The following is a 23,396-nucleotide window of genomic DNA, read 5'->3' as shown; positions in this document are numbered from 1 at the left end:
TAGTTTTCATGAATATTAGGTTAAGTGTTTTATAGAACGTCCCTCAGTTCAATTTGTTTGATGTTTTTCTCATGATTAGAATGACATTATGGGTTTTGGGGAAGAAGACTGAAAAATACAGTGCCATTTTCATTACACCATATTAAGGATACATGCTATCACCATGACTTATCACTCTTGACACTGACCTTGATCAGCTGGCAGAAGTCATTTTTGTCAGGTTTCTCCCCTGTAAAGTCATTCTTTTTATTTCTCCCTTTTCTATACTGTACCCTTTAGAAAGAAGACATGATGTGCAGCTCACACTAAGTTGTGGGGAGTTATGCAATGTCTCCTTTGGGCTCGAGTTTCTACATAATTTATTTGGAATGTGTGGGAGATTTGTCTCTTCTATTTATTTATTCAGTCATTTAAGGACTCATAGGTACTTATTTTATACTTTAGAGTTATAATCCAGTACTACCGCATTTTGTTACTCAAATAGTTACAACAGCTTTGGTCACTGGGAACTCTTTCAGTTGGCTCCTATGCTCCTTTGATATATCCTAACCAGGTGTGGGATGTTTTTGTTTTTCTTTTTTACACTTTCTTACTCTCTGGCACTACAAAAAGATTCAAGCCCATCTTGAATGAATATTTCTTGCCCAGTCCTAGAATCAGCCATTTTCTTAAAGGAGCACTGGTTCTTTAATTGGAGAATGGTATTATAAATCAAGATCTGGGTACTAGATGAGCTCATTGCTACTGGGGTATTATTTCTTTTAGGTCCTCTCTGCTGACACAGCAGAGCAATATATGTATATGTACCAAGCTGTGTATATACGCACACACTTGTGTATCCCTTATCTGAAATGCTTAGGACCAAAGGTATTTTGAATTTTGGATATTTTTGGATTTTGGAATATTTGCATGTAAATAATGAGATATCTTGGGGATGGGACCCAAGTCTAAACATGAAATTCATTTATGTTTCATGTACACTTATATGCATTTCCTGAAGGTAATTTTATACAATATTTTTAATAATTTTGTTCATGAAACAAACTTTTGATTGTGTTTTGACTGCAACCCATCACATAGGGTCAGATTTAGAATTTTCCACTTGTGAAGTCACGTCAGTGCTCATAGAGTTTTGGATTTCAGAGCATTTCAGATATTGGATTTTTGGATTAGAGATACTCAACCTGTAAATATTTCTATATGTTATTATCTATATCTATGTTGCATTAAAAGTAAGTTCATACTGGTGTCTCCAATGCTAATTTAATACTACATGGATCATTCTAGCCCCCTCCCCTGACTTATATATAAATTCCCATTCCAGCAATGAGAAATTTGGCTGCCACCACCCATCATCCATTTATTGAACTGCCCCATTCCAGTTTCATGTATAGCTGTATTAGAATTATTAGCCTGTTTCTACATGGAACACAAATTTTTTAACTAGAGTATAGTACTTATGTGTGCTATTCCTTTTGCCTTTAGTCTTTTAGACTCCATTGATTTCCAAAGTTACTAAAGTCAACGTCACTGCATACAGTTGAAGTTGTACTGTGTGTTTGTAATTCAGTCAGATTTTCTTGTTACAGTCTGCACTCTTCCTTGGGATCCCCTGACTCCCTAAGTAAATTTTTAAAATTTGCATACATGAAAGCTCACTCTTTGGGCTGGAAAGTCCTGTGGGTTTTGACAAATTCATAATGACATATATGCATCCTTATAGTATAATATGGAATAGTTTCACCAGCCTAAAGATCACCTATGATTTACCTATTTACTAAGTCCAAACCCTAGGCAACCACTAATGTTTTGACTGTCTCATAGTTTTACTTTTTCCAGAATGACATATAATAGGAATCATATAGCATGTGGACTTTTCAGATTGGCTTCTTTCACTTGGCAATATGCATTTAAGTAATATGTACTTGTCCATGTATTTTATGACTTCATAGATAATTTTTTATGACTAAGTAATATTCCATGGTATGGATGTACCACAGTTTATTTATTCATTCACTTAGTGAAGGACATCTTGGTTGCTTTCAGTTTTTGGTAATTATGAAAAAAGCCCCAGTAAACATTTGTATGAAGGTTTTTGTGTAGACAAAATCTTTCAACTCAATTGAGTAAATACCTAGGAGCATGATTGCCAGAATATATGGTAATACTATGTTTTTAGCTTTGAAAGAAGTTGCCAAGCTGTCTCCAAAGTGGTTGAACCATTGTGTCTTCCTATCAACTATGAATGAGACTACCTGGTGCTCTATATTCTCACCAGCATTTGGTATTGTAAGTTTTTTTTTATTTTAGTCATTCTAATAGGTGTGTAGTGATATCTCATTATTGTATATCATAAGTTAATATTGTATATAAGTTATTATTGTATATCATAAGTTAGTATTCACATTTCAAACTTAGAACTGTAGTGTTTTATTTAACTTCTTTGACAGTTGTATCTCTTCTCTTTTAAACTGAAGTTTTTTCCTTAATGACATTTCATATACAATGTGTTGAAGAAAATAATGTATTGTGTTATTTGTATATTTAGAATATACATGGGCATATCAGGCAAATGATGTATGCTCACAAATATAAACATATGTATATAATATGATTATTGAAAACAATGTGAGATTGTGCAAATCTTTTTATTCTTAGACTTTAGCTTACTATTAATGTACAATTAAATATGTCTTATAAAATCACTTGAAATTATTCCTAAGTAGTTATGTAATCAACTCCATACACAATTAGATTCATTTATGTTGCTTTAATTTTAATTTAGCATTTATTAATATTGTGAGTATGTTTCCAAAACAAATTACAGTCCTCCCTCAGTATTCGTGGGGAGATTGGTTCCAGCCCTTGTCATAGGTAAAAATCCGTGGATGCTCAAGTCCATTACATATTTTAAAATAGTGTAGTATGTATGTTTAGAGAAATCATTTCTATGTTTATGCCTTCATAAAATTTCCTCCTTTCCTCAAAGGCAACCATGGTATTATTTCATATTTTTTCAATTTTTACTCTAAATAAATGCACATATGCATTTCTGTGCTTGAGATACACACCTTCCCCCACCCCGGCCTCACCTTGCTATTTTTGCTTAACAATACTTGCTGGAGATCACTCCAGATCAGCATATAAAAATATTTTTCATTTCTTTTTACAACCTCAGAGTCCCTCTTGACTGGATATATCATTCAGTTTGTCCAACCAGTTTGCTGTTGATGGACATCTGCGTTGTTTCCTATATTTTGCTCTTACAAACTGTACAATAATAAATATCATTGTGAATACGTCTTTTAGTATTTTCTTTGTGTAAGTTCATTTTAGGAATAGATTCTTATGAACAGGAGCTCTGGGTCTGAGTGAAAATGCATACATAATGTTGCTAGATATTGACAAGTTCGACTCAATAGGTATTAACTATTTCACTTTTCCATCAATAATGTAGGAAAGTATCTATTTTTCCAAAGATTACCAACAAATTATTTTAAATGAGAAATAGCATCACAATGCAGTTCTAATTTGTATTAAACAATTATACACCATTTGCATTTCTTCTTTTTAGAACTGTCAGATATCTTGCCCATTTTTCTATAGTACTATTGGATTTTTTACTTTATTCTTTTGAGAATCTTTAGATAGCTACACAAATACATTAATATTTTGTTTGTGGTCTAAGTTACAAATATCTTTTTTCCCAGTTTGTTATTTTTTAAAATTTGATTTTGCTATTTTTCCATGAAAAATAATTTTTATTTTATGTAATCAAACATGTCAAACTTTTCCACTATTATTTCTGGGTTTGAGTCATAAGAGAGTTTTCTCATTCCTAATTTGTTAATTAGGAATTTATTAATGGAATTTATTAATTTGTTAATTATAATTTATTAATGCTTTCTCTGGTTCTTTTAGGATTTCCCTTTTTTTTTTTTGCATTTAAATCTCTGATACACCTGAAATTTTTCAAATTAGAACAGTTTAAATTGTATCTTTTTTTATATAGATTCCCAATACCATTTATTAAAATGTCTGTCTTGAATTCATATATTTGACATGCTACCACTATCTTATATTAAATTTTTATTTGCAGTTGAGTCTATTTCTGGAGCTTGTTTTCTGTTCTATTTTTGGTATGTCAAGCAAGGACACCATACTCTTTTAATTCCTGAGATCTTACAATATGCTTTAATATTTGCTAAGGCCAGTAGTCTATTACCTGCATTATTGCAACTCTTCCACAAGTTTTTTCTTAACTACATGTTGTTTATTTATTCTCCCAAATAAACTTTACAATCAATTTTTCAGCTCCAGAAGAAAAGCTGATGGTATTTTTATTGTAATCATGTAAAATTTTTAAGTTAACTTGGAGTTGACATCACTTTGATGCTGAGTTTTTCTCTTTAGGAACATGATTTGTTTTCCATTTATTTAATTTTACTTTTGCATCTTACAGGAGTATTTTACAGTTTTCATCAAATAGATTTGGGGCATTTCTTTTCATGTTTAAGCCAAGTTTGAAATTTTTTTTTAGTTTTATTTGGATGGATTTGGTTTTTATTGCAGTAAATGGGATCTTATATTCCATCAAATTTCTAACTGGTTTTGTGTATGAAGACTGCTGATGGTTACGTATTGGCTAACTGTTTGTTGTACTTTTTGCATTGAAACTTTTGAGTTTTTCTGATATATGATTGTGTAATATTCAAATAAAGACAGATTTAACTCTTCAAAATTTTTGCTACTAGATACTTTTTTTCTCTATTTAATTGGCTACTATTTACAACTAAATGAAATAATAGTAAAGATAATAGACATCCTTATCCAGCATTTTCCTGGAAAGTCTCTACTACTTTCCTAATAAATAAGATGTTGGTTTTTGAGCTAATGTATATGTAAATTATCATGTTAAAGAGGTGTCCATCAATTCCTATTTAAGTATTAATATTTTTAACATGCAATGGAATTTCATGTCTTTCCTTATCTAGGAAGATGCTAGTATTATTTTCCTCATACTCTCTTTTGAATTGATAGGTTTTAATATACAGTTTCCTAATATTGAATTTCCCTTAGTTCCTTATAATAAATCCTACTTTGCCCTGGTTTTTTACTTTTTTCTCTCTTTGAATTTTTTTAATTTTTAATTTTTATGGATACATAATAGTTGTACATGTTTACTGGGCACATGTGATATTTGGATACAAGCATATAATGTGTAATGACCAAATCAGGGTAATTAGGACATCCATTGCCTCAAACCTTTACATTTCTTTGTTGTAGGAACATTCCAATTCCACTCTTTAAGTTATTTTGTAATATACAATAAATTATTGTTAACTATAGTCGTTCTATTGTGCTACTGAACACTAGATCTTATCCCTTCTATTTTACTATATTTTTATACCCATTAACCATCCCCTCTTTCTTTACCCATCCATCCCCTCCACCCTTCCCAGTCTCTGGTAACCATAATTCTACTCTCTATCTCCACAAGTTAAATTTTTTTTAGCTATCACATATGAGTGAGGACATGTGATATTTGTCTATCTGTGCCTGGCTTTTTTCACTTAACATAACATCCTCCAGTTACATCTATGCTGTTGTAAATGGCAAGATTTCATTCCTATTTATGGCTAGATAACATTCCATTGTGTATATGTACCACATACCACATTGTCCATTCATCCACTAATAAACACTTAGGTTGATTCTATATTTTGGCTACTGTGAATAGTGCTTCAATTAACATGACAGTGCAGATAACTTTTAGATATACTGATTTCCCTTCTTTTGGATACATATCCAGCAGTGGAATTGCTGGATGCTAGACCATGAAGTAGTTCTACTTGTAGGCTTTTGTTTTGTTTTATTTTGTTTTGGAGACAGGGTCTCACTCTGTCACCTGGGCTAGAGTGTAGTGGCATCACCACAGCGCTCACTGCAACCTAAAACTCCTGGGCTCAAGCCATCCTTTTGACTAAGCCTCCTGAGTAGCTGGGACTACAGGTGTGTGCCACCACACTTGGCTAATTTTTCTATTTTTTGTAGAGACAGGGTCTCACTCTTGCTCAGGCTTGCCTCAAACTCCTGACGTCAAGGAATCCTCCAACTTCAGCCTAACAGTGCTAAGATTACGGGTGTGAGCCACCATGCCTGGCCTATTTTTAGTTTTTTGAAAAACCTCCATACTGTTCTCTACAGTGGCTGTCCTAATTTACATTTCTACCAACAGCGTACAAGGGTTCCCTTTTCTCCACCTTTCGACAGCATCCATTACTGCCCATCTTTTTAATAAAAGTCATTTTAACTGGGGTGAGATGATATCTCATTATAGTTTAAATTTGCATTTCTCTGATGGTTAGTGGTGTTGAACATTTTTTCATATACCTGTTGGCGATTTGTATGTCTTAAGAAATGTGTATTCAGATCTTTTGCCCATTTTTAATTGAATTATTTGATTTTTTGCTACTGAGTTTGAGCTCCTTATATATTCTGGATATTAATCTCTTTTCCAATGGATAATTTGAATATTTTCTCCCATCCTTAGGAATAAACTTGACTAAAGAAGTGAAAGAACTCTATGATGAAACTATATAACCATTAATAAAAGAAATTGAAGAGGACATAAAAAATTAAAAGATATTATGCTCATGGATTGGAAGAATCAATATTGATAAAATGTCCATACTACCCAAAGCAGTCTACAGATTAAATGAAATCCCCATCAAAATACCAATGACATTCTTCACAGAAAAAGTAAAAATAATCCTAAAATATATATGAAACCATAAAAGATTCAGTATGGCCAAAGCAATCCTGAGCAAAAAGAATAAATCTAGAGGCATTATATTATCTGACTTCATATTATATTACAAAACTATAGTAACCAAAACAGCATGATATTGGCATAAAAACACACATGTAGACCAATGAAACAGAATAGAGAACCAAGAAAAAAATATCCATGCATTTATAGTCAACTCATTTTCAACAAAGGCACCAAGAACATACACTGGGGAAAGGACAATCTCTACAGTAAATGGTGCTGGGTAAACTAGATATCCATATGAAGAAGAAGGAAAGTAAACCTCTGTTTCTCACTATATACAAAAGTCAAATCAAACCTAAACAATGTATCTGAAAAACACATCATGCCTCCTTCAGTCAGACCTGGAGCTTAACTCAATGGAGAAGTGAAGACGCTCCTCCTCTGAGGTCAAGAAAGATTCCAATGTCCAGACTATGGTTCTTGTTTTGAGAGGCTATAAATCCCATTTCAAACTCTAAAGAATATTGATGTTTTACCTTTCAGAAAATATAAATAAGAATAAATGATGACGTAGCATTTGATAAAGGCCTTCTTGAAAAATAAATTGTATGAGAGATGCAGCTTCATGGTCTCACTGAAATAGTCACTTCTTGTGACCTAAAAGCTTTGGCTCTTTGTGAAATTAAATATTCAAAATGCAACACATTTGAACCATATCACACAATCTCCCATTTAAAAAAATGCCTTCCCAGAGTTAGGTTTGTCTTTCAGTGTTCAGCATTGAAAAGAGATAAGTATAAAAAAATTACCCATGTTAAAAATATTTCTGTATTTTTAACTAAAATCATAGTTGAAGACACTGGGCAATGTCCCTTATACATGAGCCTATAAAATAAATTCCGTTTAAAGTTAATGTGAGGTCATAAAGAATGCATCTTCTGAAGACATTACATACAGTGTCAACTCCCTAGAAAATCCAGCCTGAGAGATAGGTGAGATAAGTTTTGAATTAAACAAAACAAATCAAGCCAGGGAGTCACACAGAACCAAAGAGACTTGTGAAATTCAAGGGACCTCTCTGATCACCCAAACTCTCCTGACTCCAACATTTAAACAACTTCTTTCCCTAACAGGATTCTAGAGTTCACAGTTATACTTAGTGACTACCATTAACCTTAACCCTAACCCAACTGAGTGTAAATTGTTTGGCATCTCCTAGATGCTCAATAAAGTTTTATTTTTATCTTTACTGCCAATTATACCTTTATATTCCACTTGATTTTCCACTGAACAGCATTTGTGCTCATGCAGCCAACATAATTATAGCCCATAGTTCTTGAATGACCAAACTATTTTCACAGGCACAGACTTGGAAAGGTTTAAATTTGTGGACAGCTAGAGAGACCTGCATGAAAAATTTTAATCTAAAATTCATGAGGTGTCTACACTCAAATTTTAACATAAAGGATAGTATTTTTTGATTGTTTTCATCTACCATTTCTGCCAAGTTTAGGAAGAATAACATCTATCCATGATTTCTCTTCTCTTCACCTACCATACTGTATTCATATCACCTTCAAAGCAACAGAACTGGCAAATCTCACATTTCTGAATCTGCCTTCTGCTAACTCGAAAATGGACACTGCTGTACTACTGAAATAGTTCTTTCTTTTCAAGTGCCAGGGTAAACTCAGGCTGATTCTGATAAAGTGATCTGAATTTTCAAGTATTGCACGTCAGCATTCCAGTGAAGAACAAGCACAGAAGGCAGTTGTTTCCATTCACCAAAAAAACCCACAGGCTTGAGCTGACTTGTCTTGTATGCTTAAGGAAACCACAAGTGGTGCTACACTGCTGAGAACCAAAATACTTGCTGCTATTCCTAATAGAATTTAAATTTGTCTTCTGACTGCCCTGCAGTTGTCTTTGTCTGTTAAGCAAGACACCAAATGGCCCCTTCATGTCCCAGGTTGCCTATCAGGACAGTCTATTTGCTTCTGGGATAGAAAGCAGCTTAATTTAAAGAATAACACAACTATTATTCTTTCCTAACTTTGGCTGAGAATAACCACATTTATTTCATAAAATAATAGAAAACATATGATTGAGTATAATAAGAGATTTAGTAGTGAAGCTTTTGTTACAAATGCCACAGATAACATTCCTCCTAGGAAAAAAAAAAAAAAAAACTAGTGTCTACAGTTGCCTTAAAAGATTTATTATCCTGAAGATATGGGAAAAAATAACATTAAACCTCCGTGGCAATTATTTTGATTTCAGTTGTGGTTGACTCTATCCTGCCACATTGCTCTGAAATTGTCATAGACTAAATATTTTGCAAGTTTTATGGGCTATAAAATCTGACTATAAGAAGAGCCACATACTGAGTATTGCTGGATAAACTATGGTGTATATTCTCCTTTCTAGCCTCGAAAATTGTGCAGATAAAATCAGTCTAAAAGGAAATATCAATGGCAACCTTAAGAGAATAAGTTGTGTTACACATGGATAATTTAGAAAGTCAAGAAGTAGGGGAGGGATCAACATGTGTTGAAGATCTCCTCTGCACCTGGTCCTCATAGTAGCTTTGGGTGTTAAATGCTTTTATCCCTTTTTTTATGTAGGAGGAGACTAAGATATTAAAAAATTAGTTCATTTTCTCAAACCTCCTATCAACTATAAATGGCCTATTGAATATTCAAATTCAATTCATTCTGTTAGAAACATTCTTTTACATGCTCCACAGAAAGGAATTAAACAGCTACCTCTATCCTTGGTATAATGGTTGTACAAGCATCAGGTTTATGTTTAGCACCAACTGTTAACCATTATTTTTTCAAGCCAGTTCCATCACCATGCCTCCCCAACAGTCTCAGGCTCTATAAAAAAGGATCCAAGGAGGACGATTAAATACACTATGACAGAACAATAATTTTGGCAATAGGAAACTAATATGTTATCCAATTCATGATATATTTCTTATTCATGAAACATTCAGATTTTTGTAGAAGATATATCTTGCTTAGACAATCTAAAGCATATTAGGACCCTTCTACTTCCCACCGTCAGCCTCTGTTTATTCCTTTGTGTCTTTGTGTATACATCCACCAATTTTAAGTTCTTTTGAGGAGAGCAACTGTAATATCTAATTTTGTGTTCCTTCTGCTGGAAAGACCATCTTTTAACATACTGTTTTGTATATATATAAAAGACGTTTCTGATATTTATTGTTCTAAATTTAATAAGACTATATGAGTAGCCTTGTTGTAAAAAGATAATAGTTTTGGTAATTTCAACTTCTATTACTTCAAAAGTTCTGGTATTCAGCTTTATACATTCTTTGTTGACTATAACATATGGGCTGAAGTAAAAAAAAAAAAATTCACTAATTTGATGTCCTCTCTGGTCTATGGCCAATGTGCAATATCATGCTTGTTGATAAGCCCTGACAGAGGTACAAATGAGAATCTAAACATGATCCCTGGCCTACATTCACCACCAGTGAGATCAACATAGAAAGAGATCATATTCTAGGGCTGCAGCTTTGTCAGCCTAAAGAGTTCAGGAGAAGACATGGAACTTAAGTATATATTACAAAATTTAAAACTGCAAATATAACATGAACAGAGTGAATATGATTCAGATTTGTTTTGCATATTCTGAGTAAGTCTTGAATTTGCAACATGATCAATGAAATCTAGTAACAAACTTTGGGAGAGATATTGGAAGCCAATATTCATTCATGGGTGGCATGATGAATGATGCAGCATCATGAATAAAGATGTAATCAGATTTTTAAAATTGTATTTGGAAAGCATAGGGGCAAAAAAATCTTTTTGCTTTGTTCTTAATACAAACAGTTTCCCAAGAGCCATGACATTGTAATAACAGCTACCTTTTTATTGCAATGGGAGGTATGTCATTAATCAGAAATGACACACTTGACAATAAAGAACATGAAGACATGGTTCTGTAACATGCACAGGAAGATATGGGGATCTGGATACTGCAAAGAATATTCATGTATACTGGCTGCACATTAAACAAAAGATAAGGGCCCCATTTACTACCTATTATTCTAAACCTAGATCAATAAATCTCTATTTATCACATGGGCCCATGAAATTTGTTACATGGTTTTTAAAATGAAATTATTAATTGAGACCTCACTTTTGACCAAGATGGAGGGAACAATAGGAACTAGATTTTTCCTCATATCTTGTATATACTGACAAAAAATTGGTAGCTATTTTTATCTGTGAATATGATGGATAGAATAAAATGTGAAGGAATAAGCAATTGAATACAATTTGGCATTGTCATCCTTATCGTACTCTCTTATAAGGCATATTGAGTTCTTTTTTCCTTTCTGTGGCAGCATAATCCTCAATTTGTTGTGTCTTTCTCTTGCTTAGGCTTTTCAACGTCAAACCTTTTCAGATCCATTTGATTCTTCTGATGTTTTCTTGAGTAAAAGTTCCCGAAAGTATCCTCAGAGCCATGCTTATGGCATGCATGATTAAGAGGAAAAATTCCTGTAGGGAGGAAAAGCTCCAAATCTGTCATATCATTCTAAACGGGCTGTACCCTGGTTTTCTCCCTGTGTCTGAAGAAGGAAATTATTAAAATATAATTAGGATGTTTGCTTTTCAATTTTTGACACATAACTTTGACTATTCATGTACCAAACAAGTTTTCTCTCCCAATATGAATTTTACTGCTAGTTAGAGTGTTCCCTAGAAATTCACATTAATTTACTTTTCTCAAAAGCTTTTGAATTATTCCTAAAAACAATTTCACACATAGGATCAGTTACAACTATTTTTTTTAAAAAAACAAATGGCCTTCTTTTTACACATTTATGTCAAGCTTGACTTTAAAATATGTAAACCCTCAACAGATTCAAAAATTGATTTGAAAAGTAATTTTAACAAAAGGAAAAAAAAGAAAAGTAAATTGAAGTTGATTATGGTTTATAGTTCTGAAGAATGATACTAATCATGGACAGAAATTGGGGAATCTCAGAAGGGAGATACTTGGGGGATTCTGATGCATTGAATTTTGAGTATCTTTTTAGGATCATGATAAAATATTTAAGAGAAAATATGCTACAGGCCATCAGAAATGAGGATGCACAGAGCTCTAATTCAGCAACTATGTTGACATTATAGTTCCTCTTTACCTAACCCCAAGAACTGGGCTTATGTCATTTTGAAAGTTTTAAAGATTATGCTTTTTAAATGCCTTCTGTACTACTGGTGGATTTCTGTACTAAGAATGAAGTACAGGATATACTTCTAAGACCGATCCATATTCTTGTTAGCCCGAGGTTCCAATCTCCTTTCTCTAAAGTAAATAATAACGGATAGAATAAAGCTCTACCTATAGCAGTACATAACTTTCCCACTTTCCTTCTTTTGTTACAACTATTGGCAAAGGTTACATACTACAGTATTAACACTTTATCCCAACCTCTACAATCTTCCATCCTTCCTTCAAACACTATTTTTCACCAAACCTCTATTTTATAGGAAGTTCTCAAATTTTGGAACAGCAGAATATTTTTACAGCCCTTGGAAGCTCTAAATCATGACAAACAGGACATAAGTTGTCTACTTCATATATATCTTTCACAACTCTTTCTGGGCATAGGCTAAACATCACTAATTTAAAAATAAAAATCGAAAAATTAAGTAATTCTAAAGAACAAAACAAACCCCTTTGCTTAAAAAAGAAAGAAAAAAACTAAGGTAATGCTAATAGGGATAGAAGTGCATTTAGGAAAAAATACCTAAAAATATCGTTTGAGCATTTGTTAAGAGATGTATTATATTATTTGCTTCTCAGGAGATAATGCATTTCTGTTTTAGATAAGGACACAGACATAGAGATGTATATATATTGTTATTTGCCTCAAATCATATTAGTAAGTAGGCACAACAGAGTTCAAAAACCAGACCTACAGTTTTTACTTAATTTCCAAATCCTTAATTTCCAAATTATTTTAGCCATGTCTTATACCTTGATCAGAATCAAGAAAAATTTAAGAAATGTGAAATTTAAATATACATGTATAATATGGTATTGAAAATTATTTATTTGTCAAAGATACCATGCAAAATAGAGCCAGAAAATAACAACAGTTTCTACTATTATTAAAATATAAACAGACATTTTCTAAATATATTCATTGTTAATAAGAAAAATGAAATAAAATGAACAATCTCTAATAATCATAAATTTAGAATAAGATTAAACCTCCTACATGAGTAAAGATGTTAAATGTTTAATTTCCTTTATTTAAAACAATTTTCTGTGTTAAATATGTTTTATTTCCTTTTTTAAAAAGAAAAGTTAAATTAACTTTTGATAAAATTCTCTTTTTATCTACTTCTACAGTGGTTTACTTGTATCCTAGAAATATGATGCTAATTTAAATGTAATCAGCTAGTCCCCCAAACTGTAACTATTTTAATAAAAGAAATTTTGCAGGTAAATTTTTCTTCTTGTGTGGTTTCCATACTACTGGAATTTCTCCTTCTAGTTAATTCCTAATGAAAAACCACTAGGGGGTAGCCAAGCATCATTTCTTTTTCTTCTCTTGTTCTGGTTACTAATATTAGATTATATTAGCATTGTACATATGTTTTAATATAAATTAATCCATTGCTATTCTTGAAGATTTCCCTTTATTAGAATTGTGAGAACTGTTTGAATTCAATAGAAATTAGTCACAAGAAATTGAAATATTTCTAAATCTCCCATTTTGCTTAGTCTTAAAGCATTTGATTAAGCATTTGCAATCCTCTTAAAATTTAAATGAGGGTCAAACGTGAACTATGAATTGTTTACTTCACCAGATGTATATTAGTGAGAGTTCTCCAAAGAAACAGAACCAAAGGATATATATTTTGGAAGAGATTTATTATAAATAATTGGTTCATGCCAGTTCTTACATTAATGGAGGCGATTATGGAGGCCAAGAAGTTCCACAATCTGCCCCCTCTGCTAACTGGAGATCCCAGAGAGCTAGTGATCTAATTCAGTGCAAGTCCAATGCCTGAGAACAAGAAACACCAGTGGCAAGGCAGGAGAATATATCTATCTGTCCCAGCTCAAGTAATCAGTAAGGAAGGGAAAAGTGGTGAATTCTTCCTTCCTCGACTTTTTTTTTTTCATTCTCTTCAGGACCTCAGTGAAGTGGATGATGCCCGTTCACATTGGAGAGGACCATCTACTTTCCTGTGTCCACTTACTCAAATGTTAATCTCATTTGGAAACACTCTCACACACACACACCAGAAATAATATAAAATCTGGGCGCTCCTTGGCATAGTCAAGTTGATACATAAAATTGACCCTCACAAGAAGTAAATTTTCTATTCCCTCTGGATTATGTATTATCTAAACACAATTTTGAAAATAAAATATGTAATTCTGGAAACAATGAGTTTTAGAATTTCTTAGCATTTAAAACATCATGTGATAACATTAAAATAATTATATTATAATAACAAGCAGTAGGCCTTCTTCAAGAAAAGTAATTAACTGACGGGCATACAGTAAAATTTCTGTTTTAGTTTACTTATTCCTAAAATTTATCCTGATTAATTTCAATAAAATATATATTAATAATTACAAATAAAAATTATGGTAGTATAATTTATAGTACAATTTTGAGAATTTAAAAGGAAATAGTTGCAACCCCAAGGGTCTGAAGTTTATTAAGAAACTTGAGAAAATACAAATTAAATTATAGATTGACATTACTAAAACAATGAGCAACTGTACAGTAAAGAAGTATTTTATTTACAAAAATCGCATTAATATTTATTATTTAAACCAATAACAACAGAAAGAGAAGTGGTTAAAAAAAGTACTTCCTTATCAATTCTCCCACTCTTTGTACCATGAAGCAGGATAGTATTAGTAAAATCAATGTTTTCTTCTTATTTTTCAAACAGAGTATGCATCTGGAGTCAAACTACAGAGGTATGTCTGAATTTGGACTATGTTATTTGCTAATTATGTCAGTGTGACGAAACTAGTTTACCTCTCTAAGCTACAGTTATCTTTACTTTAAAACTGGAACAATAAATAGTTCCTACCTCAGGAATTGCTCAGTGGATTAGCAGTGGTAATGTGTATGATGCATTATGCAGCATGCCTGGCACAGAATTCCTACTCATAAATGTAGCATTATTACAGGATGAGCTCTGCATGTTGATGAGTGTGTTAGACAAAACACATCGTCTTTATAGTACTTCCACCATTGTTTCACTGACAGATTCGTTACTGCTTTGTACTGTTCCCTCTTCTCTTAGCTTTCAAATTCTCCCTCACACATTCTTTATATTGACCATTTCAAGGATTTTGGATGTTTAATTTAATTTAACAAATATTTATGGAATTATAAATAATGATTGCAATGATTATAAACCCAAGCTCAGGACGTGGCATTATGCTGGATTACATGAGGAATTGAAATAAAATATAAAAATTGGTCTCTATCCTCAAAGGTAAGAGGAGAGTGAGCTAGAGTAGTTGAGGGAAGGAAAAGGAGAGAAAGAAGGGGAGGAGGACAGGGGAGAGGAGGAGAGAGGAGGAGAAGGGAGGGGAGAAGGAGAGAGGTAAAGAGAGGAGGGGAGGGAGCTAAGTTTCCCCACTCAGGCAGTTCAAGGAGGTCATAAGATTATAGACATATGCAATACACAATAGCACTACCTATCATAGCACTCTCTATATTATACTTTAGTCACCTGCTTAATGCCTGTATTCCCTAATGATCTTGAAGCCAACTAAGATAAGAAACCTGACTATGCTTTACTCCTGAAGCTTTGCTCTCTAGCATTGTTCCTGGCAATAGAAAGGATACAAAAATATTTGTTAGAGTAATAAATGAGAACCATCTTCTCTCCTTCAGGTGACATTATTTGATGAATTTTATTTTTAGCACAGTTGAAATTTACAAAACAATTGGGCAGATAGTACAGTTTCCATATACCCCACATCAAATTTCCCCTATTATTAACATCTTGCATTAGTGTGGAACATTTGTTACAATTAATGAATCAATATTGATATACTATTATTAACTGAAGTCTATACTTTTTCCAGATTTTTTTTAGTTTTTACCTAATCTCTTTTCTGTGTTCTGGAATATCATCCAGGAAACCACATACCACTTAGTCATCATGTCTCGTTAGGTGCTCTTCTCTGTGATAGTTTCTCAGACTTTCCTTGCTTTTGATAACATTGAAAGTTTTGAGGAGTACAGGTAAGGTATTTTATAGAATTTCCCTCAATTGGGATCTGTCTGATGTTTTTCTTATGATTAGTCTTGGGTTATGGGTTATGGGTTTGGGCGAGAAAGACCATGGAGGTAAAGTGCCATTTTCATCACATCAAGGTACATACTGTGGACAAGACTTATCACTGTTGATGTTGACCTTAACATTAACCTTGGCTGAGGAGTGTTTAGCAAGTTTCTCCACTGTAAAGTTGCTCTTTTTTAAAGTGATATTTTATATTTATATTTTATATATATGGTCAGATCCACTTTGTGTTGATGTTTCATTTCACCTCTCAAGAGAAATATTAGTTTTCCCACTTGTATGTTTTTTGAAGCACCCTAATATAGACGTCTTCATAGTTGTAGGATGATTAAAATCAATAAAGGGCTAGTGACCCTGGCCTTCACCATTATTTTTTTTAGACTGTATTTACCCACTCTAGTTTTTGGAAATCTGATAATTCCTCCCAGGTCATTCACTTAAATTTAGTATAGGTGGGAGAATTGATGGTAGTGGAGAAAAGAGGAATTAGGAGAAGAACATGAGAAATAAAAGAATACAGACTAAAGGAGAGACCCTGCAGCTGAAAGGCAACCATTGATAAAATGTAATTTTCAGGGTATTGGAGCTGATTCGAGACACCCAAAAAATATGACCATGGCCTAATCCTTGGAACCTGTGAACATTACCTTATCTGGAAAAAGAATCTATGCAGATGTAATTAATGTAAGAGTCTTGATATGAGATCATCCTGGATTATTTGTCTAGGCCCTAAATCCAATGTTAAATGTTATTATAAGAGACTCACAGAAGAGAAGGCCATGTTAAGACAGAGGCAGAGATTGGAGCAATGGGAGAAATAGAATCTCCCATAGGGACCCCAAAGAGAGTATGACCCTGCAGAATTTCTGATTTCTGTACTCCAGCATGGTGAGAAAATGAATTTCTGTTGTTTTAAGCCAGCTAGTTCGTGGTAATTTTTTTATGGCAACCCTAGTAAATTAAAACAGGAGGACTTCTTTTCAAATCATCACTAACCGAGAGAGAATAAATAAGTGATTATTGACAGAAAACTGAAAGATTCATGTAAGAAATAAGTGTACTGAGTAATGCAGTTTTACAGTAGGATAGAGATGGTCTCATTGAAGTATCAGTGACATTTTAGCTTTCAAAAATGCTCCTAGATTTTCTTTGGTTTTATTTTTATGTTCATTGTTGGTGCTACAGAACAGATGAAACTGACTTAAGTTTCACAGTTTAAGGAATTGATTTCTTCACCATTTTTTTTTCACAATTGCAGCACATTTCTGACAAATATGCTTTTCCTAGCTCCATCCTCCCACATACCTAGGGGTGGCAGTACATTTGCTTCCAGATGAACCCCAGATGCTACGCTTTTCACTCCATGTACTGAAGATACACACCATTCAGTGCCCCACCATTTTATTTCACAAAAAAGCAGAAATTGGAATTTATAAGACTCTAACAGTAGTAAATTGTTATGTGTGAGACACTTTGTTAGGTATGTTCATATACTGTGGAATTTATTCCTCACAACAACCTTTTGAAGTGCTGTTGCTATCCCCTTCTTGCAGATGGAAAAACTGAAGCCAATGAACTTGTTAAAAGCCATGCAGCTGACAGGGTATAGGATTATAATTTTAACAGGGATCTGTCATTGTTCAGAGACACAGCACTTAATCAAAATAGGCCTTTTAAGCAGATAATCCACCCTATCTTCACAGTTTGGCACAGAGTCAATGCATAACTAATAGTATTCGAGATTAGCTTTATACTACCTGACGTAGCAATAAATCAGGTGATTAATAGGTAGGCCTTTAAGAATATATCTTTCATTGGGGAAAAAACTACCCAAAGCTATTCCTTTTGAAAATGGCCACAGAAAGCTACTAGAATCACAAAATGTTGATATTTTCAGATAGAATGGGTACTGGAGTTAATGTAAAATCTGTGTTTTATGAAAGAAGAAACTGCAAGCAGATTTGCTCTAGCATTACATGGCTAGTGATAGAATTTGGACTAGAAGTACTGGAATTCAAAAAGAGCAAGGTCATTAACACTGAACCTCTTGGCACACATATTTAAAAAGCCAAGTCCAAGCTACTATGGAAGAAACCTTTCATTTATAAAAAAAATTTTACCAAAAAATTTTAAAAGAATATTTGAATTACAATGGAAAAGCATATGCACCAAGGATTCCAAATGTGACCATTAGAGAGAAAAATTTTATCAAATAGAAGTTATTTACATGTTTTTGCCTTATCTTTAGTTCTATTACAGCCATTTAAAAATGCACACTTACTTCCAACATTTTGTCCAATGGTCAACCAACGAGGTCTGTTACACTGTCTGAAGGAACAATAAGTTCACCTTTAGCCTATTCTCTGCCTGCTTCCAGTTATTGCCTATTACAATTAATAAAGAATATAAACCAAATTAAGAGATCACAAATTGCTATTCTGTTTTTGCCATCATAATTTTTAAAAGTTTACATGCAGTAAAGCAGGTTTTTTTTTTTTTTTTGTATTCAGTTCTTTGGGTTTTAAAACATGTATAGAATCATATTATCATCATAACAATCAGGATACAGAACATTTCTATCACCACAAAATACTTCCTTGTGCTATCTCTTCATAGTCACACTCTCTCTCCCCTCCTAATCTTACTTCATAGCAACCACTGGTCTGTTCTCTATCCCTGCAGGCCTGCCTTTTCTGTCATACAAATGAAATAATACAGAATGTAGGCTTTGCAGAATGGCTTCTCTCACTCAGCGGAATGCCTTTGAGATTTGTTCATGTTGTTGACTACATCAATAATTCTGTTATATTGCTGAGTAGTATTCCATTGTATGGCTATGCCACAGTTTATATATTCAACTGCTGAAAAATGTTAGGTTGTTTCCGGGTTTGGCAATTATGATAAAACTGCTATAAACATTCATGTACAGCTGTGGTCCCCAACCCCTGGATTGCAGACTCTTACTGGTCCGTGTCTTGTTAGGAACCAGGCCCAAGTGAGTGAAGCTTCATCTGTATTTACAGCTGCTCCCCATCACTTGCCATCCCTGCCTTCCACTGGCTGGTCAATAGAACAATTGTCTTTCATGAAACCAGTCCCTGGTGCCAAAAAGCTTGGGGACCGCTGATGTACAGGATTTTGTGTAAACATAAGTTTTCATTTATCTAGGATATATACTCAAGAGTATAATTGCTAGATTAATTAGTTCGCTCTATATTCAACAGCAAAAGAGACCTCCAAACTATCTTGGAGTGACTGTCACATTTTGCATTCACAATAGCAACATATTAAGCTTCCAGTTGCTCTCCAGCCCTTCATATTGTCACCTTGTTTGCTTTCATTTTAGCCATTCTAAGATATGTATAATGGTGTGTAGTGGTATCTTGTTGTGGTTTTATTTTGCATTTGACCCATGAGCTATTCAGAACTCTGTTTGATTTACAACTATGGCCAGATGTGGGGGTGGAATTTCCATATATCTTTTTTTATTGATTTCTAGTTTAATCCCATTATGTGTAGATAACTCACTGATGTTTTTTAATTCTTTTAAATTTGTTAACGTTGTCATTTATTTTGGTGATTGTTCCATGTGCCTTTGAAGTAATTTGCATTTCTGCTGTTGTTTAATGGAGTGTTCATAAATGTCAATTATTCTAGTTGATCAATGATGTTGTTTAATTTTTTAACATTTTTGATGATTGTTTTGTCTGCTGGTTCTATTTATTAATTGCTTAGAGAAAATAGTTGAATTTTGCAACTCTAATTTTGAGTTTCTCTATATCTCCTTTCAGTTCCATCAGCATTTGAATCATGAATTTTGAAGCTCTATTGTTAGTTACATAATCTAATTGTTATATATTCTTGGTGAATTGATGCTTTTAATTATTATGTAAGGTCACTCTTAATCTCTCATAGCTTTCCTTGCTGTGAAGTCTACTTTGTCTATTGTTGATATAGCACTCAAGCTTTCTTGTGATTAGTCTTTGCATGGTTTATGTTTCTCTACCCTTTTACTTTTAAACTACCAATCATTATATTTAAAGTGGGTTTCTTGTGCATAGCATATAGTTGGTTCTTTTTTTAATTGATTTTACAGTCTGTCTTTTAAGTGGTATATGGAAACTATTTATATTTAAGGTAATTATTGATATGTTTGAAATTATGTCTAACATTTTATTATTTGTTTTATGTTGGTCTCTTCTGTTGTTTGTTTCTCTGTTTCCCATTTCTTACTTTCCTTTGGATTATTTGACTATATTTTTAGTAATTCATTTTAATTTATTATTGAGTTTTACCTATAACTATTTCCATAGTTACTTTCGTTGTTGTTCTAGGGATGCCAATGTACATACTTAGCTTTTGACATTATACTTAAAATTAGTATTTTACCACTGCAAGTGGAATGTAATAATATTACCACCATAGAATTACCCTCCCCCTTATGTTGTGATCATCCTCTACTACACCTACAAACTGAAGACCCTGTCATAATTGTTATTTATTTACTTATTTATTCACTTTAAACAATTTTTTTTTTAGAGATGAGGGTCTTGCTATGTTGCCTCAGCTGTCCTTGAACTAGACTCAAGCAATCCTGCCACCTCAAGCCTCCCAAGTAGCTGGGACTATAGGTGCACTCCACCATGCCCAGCTTAATTTTTGTTCTTAATTATCATATGATATTAACATGGCATATTTTTTAAAGATTAAGAGATGAAATTTGCTCTATTATATATAACCAGGTATTTATTATATCTGTTATTTTTCCTGCATTCCTGACCTTCCAACTTTTCCTCTGGTATCATTTTCCTTTCACTTAAAAAACTTCTTTTAATATTTTAAAGTAGGTCTGTTGGCAACAAATTCTCTTATGTTTTTTATTTTTGTTTTATTCCTGAATAAGAATATTTTCATTGAATGTGGAATTTTAGGTTGACAGTTTACTTCTTTCTACACTAAAATTGTTTTCCTACTGCCTTATGTCTTCTATTATTTCTGATGGAAACCCAGTCATTCAAATAATATCCCCCCCTTATGTATTTCTTCTTTTTCTCTGGCTGCTTTCAAGATTCATGCTTGGCCTGGTTTTTTAGCAGTTTAATTATGATTTATTTTGGTTTTCTGTTCTAAAATGTCCATTTGATTCTTTTCTATAGCTTCTGTTTCTCTACTGAGAATTTCTGTTTGACAGTACTTTTCCTTGTTTCTTCAAGCATAGTTAATAATGGCTGCTTTAAAGTCTGATATTTTGAACATATGGGGCATCTCAGCTTAATGCCTTCTAAGTGAATTTTTTCTTCAATTTCTTGAGATTTTCCCATGTGTTTTATGTTACATAACTTTGGCTTTAGTCTTCCCACTACCACGCACTCCCTGTGACTGGGTCAGCCTCCAAGGCCACATGACAAGAAGATAGAGAGAAAAAACCAAAAGCAATGGAGATTTCCCCCCATACTCTTCCAAACACAGATTCTCTGGTCAGAGAGAAAGATTCCCCTGCTTCAGAGATAGAGGTACTTTCCTGGCCTGTGCTACTGCTCCACCATCGTGGGATATATCTTTAGAACTGGAGCTTGAGGAATCTCCATACTATTTCCATAGAGGTTGTACTAATTTACAGTCCCACCAACATTGTATAAGCATTCCTTTCTCACCACATCCATGCCAGCATCTATTGTTTTTTAAATTTTTAGTAATGCCCATTCTGATGGGGTAAGGTGGTATCTCATTGTAGTTTTCATTTGCATTTCCCTGATGATTATGAGGTTGAGCATTTTTTCATGTTTATTCTATCATTTCTCTATCTTCTTTTGAAAAACATCTGTTTATATCTTTTGCCAATTTTTTGATGGAGTTGTTTGTTTTTTTCTTGCTGATTTGTTTGAGTTTCTTGTATACTCTGATTATTAGTCCTTTGTTGTATGTATAGTTTACAAATATATCCATTCTGTAGGTTGTCTATTGACTCTACTGATTATTTCCTTTGCTGTGCAGAAGCTTTTTATTAATAATTTAATAAAGTCCCATTTATTTATTTTCATTGTTATTACAAATCTACTATACATACAGGTTATATGGGAGTGGCATTTAGGGAATCAAAGAAAAGAGTTTGACTCCCATATTGGTATCACCATGGAGCATGGGAAAGGGACAAAGGACCAGTGTAAAGCTGATAATTCAGCAGGACTGTGTCTTTGGAGTCAGATATGATGAAGAGAGTATAAGTCTGTAAACTGGCAAATATCAAACTTCCCACAGAAGAGACTGTTCAATTTAAAGAAACTCTCAAAGGACAAATTGACCTCAGGTGGGTCAATTCTGTTCTGAAATCGTATAAAAGCTACGATGATACTGCAATTTTCAGCCAGACTTCACAGAATTACTGGGCAATTTTCTCATCATTTAGTTGGAGTACAGAAGTAATTATGTAAGTTCTTTCTGTTGTAGTCTCTGAGGAAGAACTATAAAGTGGTTATTATGAAATTGCTTCACTCTGTGTAAAGAAAACAAATAGTGAAAATTCTAACAGAAGCATAGAAAGTTCCTTTCCATTTTTGTATTTCTAATGTCCTTTTGTAAAGGATAAATCATTTAAACTTTATTTTTAATTTGAAAAAAATTTAACTTTACATTTATTGGCTATGCTGAAATTACTAAGATATCTTTGAAAATAAAGATAGTAATAAAAGCATTTGAACCCCATAATATTTAAACTTCAGGTGTGTATTCTATATGCCCAAATCTAGATCCAATTTTGTTTACTTTTTACTGCATGGACATAAAAAGTATAAACCCTATAGTACTTATTTCAGCTCTAGATGAAAAAATATTTCTGAAGCCAGAATCCACATGCCTCAGTTAGGAATTTAATGAAAACTCTTGAAAGAATGAGGGACTATTGTCATTGTTTTTGAACAAAACAGAGCTCACCATTATGTTTTGCTAGATAGATAAGAAAAAGTTTATTGGATCTCTACATACTCAAACTAGAAAATTTAGGTTATGCCTATTTTAATCTATATCTTTCTATCCTAAAATTTAATGTTTATCTGTTTATTTGCTGAGAAATCAAAATAATTACAACACTGTTTATAGTTCTAAGGAGTTTTTACTTGTAACTTTGAGGCAGTAACTACTATAGGGACCTACTTTTGTTTCTAAAACCTGTATTTGTTCACTTAAAATTGAATCCTATGTTGTAAAAGGTTATTAAGTTTACCTACCAATGTTGTGATAATCAATTCAGTATCATTATCATTCTTCTGTAATTTCCCATATACAAGTGG

This window comes from Eulemur rufifrons, chromosome 3 (genome assembly GCF_041146395.1).
Source record: "Eulemur rufifrons isolate Redbay chromosome 3, OSU_ERuf_1, whole genome shotgun sequence".
Lineage (NCBI taxonomy): Eukaryota > Metazoa > Chordata > Mammalia > Primates > Lemuridae > Eulemur > Eulemur rufifrons.
Note: the sequence above shows the minus strand (reverse complement) of the source record.